The 1,799-nt window shown below is 39.5% G+C and overlaps 1 non-coding gene across 1 annotated transcript; it reads right to left on the minus strand.

Moving 5' to 3' along the window:
- Positions 1-965: 965 nt before the first annotated feature.
- On the minus strand, positions 966-1,073 carry LOC148563860 (small nucleolar RNA R71). The gene has a single exon (XR_015884650.1). It is a non-coding gene; the product is annotated as a small nucleolar RNA R71 (small nucleolar RNA).
- Between the last annotated feature and the right edge of the window lie 726 nt (positions 1,074-1,799).

Raw genomic sequence — 1,799 nt, forward strand, 5'->3', positions numbered from 1 at the left:
AACTAGTTACTAAGTATTACAGAAATTGAGTAACTAAGTGCAGAGAGTGCAGAAATCCACTTCCGGGGTCCACTTGGTGTGTGCTTGGGCTGAGCATTGAGCTTTACATGTGCATAGGCCTTTTCTGGATTTAAATGCCAGCTTGGATGCCAGTTAGGGCGTTTAACTCCAGTTCTGGTGCCAATTCCGGCGTTTTACGCCAGAAAAAGGTCTCTATCTGGCGTTGAACGCCAATTTAGACCATCAAATCTCGGGCAAAGTATGAACTATTATATATTGCTAGAAAGCCCAAGATGTTAGCTTTCCATCCCAGTTGAGAACGCACCAATTGGACTTTTGTAGCTCCAGAAAAAAGCATTTGAGTGCAAGGAGGTCAGAATCCAACAGCATCTCCAGTCCTTTCTCAGCCTCTGAATCAGATTTTTGCTCAGGTCTCTCAATTTCAGCCAGAAAATACATAAAATTATAGAAAAACACACAAACTCATAGTAAATTCTAGAAATGTGATTTTTGCATAAAAACTAATAAAAATATAATAAAAAGTAACTAAAACATACTAAAAATTACCTAAAAACAATGCCAAAAAGCGTATAAATTATCCGCTCATCAATGACTTTACTGCACTAACTTCGAACTTCTATGGAAAAAGTATCTCAATTCCTGCCATTGGAGCAAACAACTTTGAACTTAAGCCTCAATTAGTTTCTCTAATGCAGCAGAATTGCAAGTTTAATGGACTTCCATTGGAAGATCCTCATCAGTTTTTAGCTGAATTCTTGCAAATCTGTGACACTGTTAAGACCAATGGGGTTGATCCTGAGGTCTACAGACTTATGCTTTTCCCCTTTGCTGTAAGAGACAGAGCTAGGATATGGTTGGACTCACAACCTAGAGAAAGCCTGAACTCTTGGGAAAAGTTGGTCAATGCTTTCTTGGCCAAATTTTTTCCACCTCAAAAGATGAGCAAGCTTAGAGTGGAAGTCCAAACCTTCAGACAGAAGGAAGGTGAATCCCTCTATGAAGCTTGGGAAAGATACAAGCAATTGATCAGAAGGTGTCCTTCTGACATGCTTTCAGAATGGAGCATTTTAGGTATATTCTATGATGGTCTGTCTGAATTGTCCAAGATGTCATTGGACTACTCTGCTGGTGGATCTCTTCATCTGAAGAAAACCCCTACAGAAGCCCAGGAACTCATTGAGATGGTTGCAAATAACCAGTTCATGTACACTTCTGAAAGAATCCTGTGAATAATGGGATAACTCAGAAGAAAAGAGTTCTTGAGATTGATACTCTGAATGCCATATTGGCTCAGAACAAAATATTGACTCAGCAAGTCAATATAATTTCTCAGAATCTGACTGGATTGCAAGCTACATCCGGCAGTACTAAAGAAGCCTCCTCTGAAGGAGAAGCTTATGACCCTGAGAATCCTGCAATAGAAGACGTGAATTACATGGGAGAATCCTATGGAAACACCTATAATCCTTCATGGAGAAATCATCTAAATTTCTCATAGAAGGATCAATAGAAGCCTCAACAAGGCTTCAATAATAATAATAATGGTGGGAAAATTCGGTTTGGCAATAGCAAACATTTTCCATCATCTTCTCAGCAACGGATAGAGAATTCTAGGCAGAGCCTCTCTGACTTAGCAACAATAGTCTCTGATCTATCCAAGACCACTCTCAATTTCATGACTGAAACAAGGTCCTCCATCAGAAATTTGGAGGCACAAGTGGGTCAGCTGAGTAAAAGAGTTACTGAAATTCCTCTTAGTACTCTCCCAAGAAATACAG

The sequence above is a fragment of the Arachis ipaensis genome, chromosome B5 (genome assembly GCF_059453495.1).
Source record: "Arachis ipaensis isolate K30076 ecotype BB chromosome B5, ASM5945349v1, whole genome shotgun sequence".
NCBI classification, from domain to species: domain Eukaryota; kingdom Viridiplantae; phylum Streptophyta; class Magnoliopsida; order Fabales; family Fabaceae; genus Arachis; species Arachis ipaensis.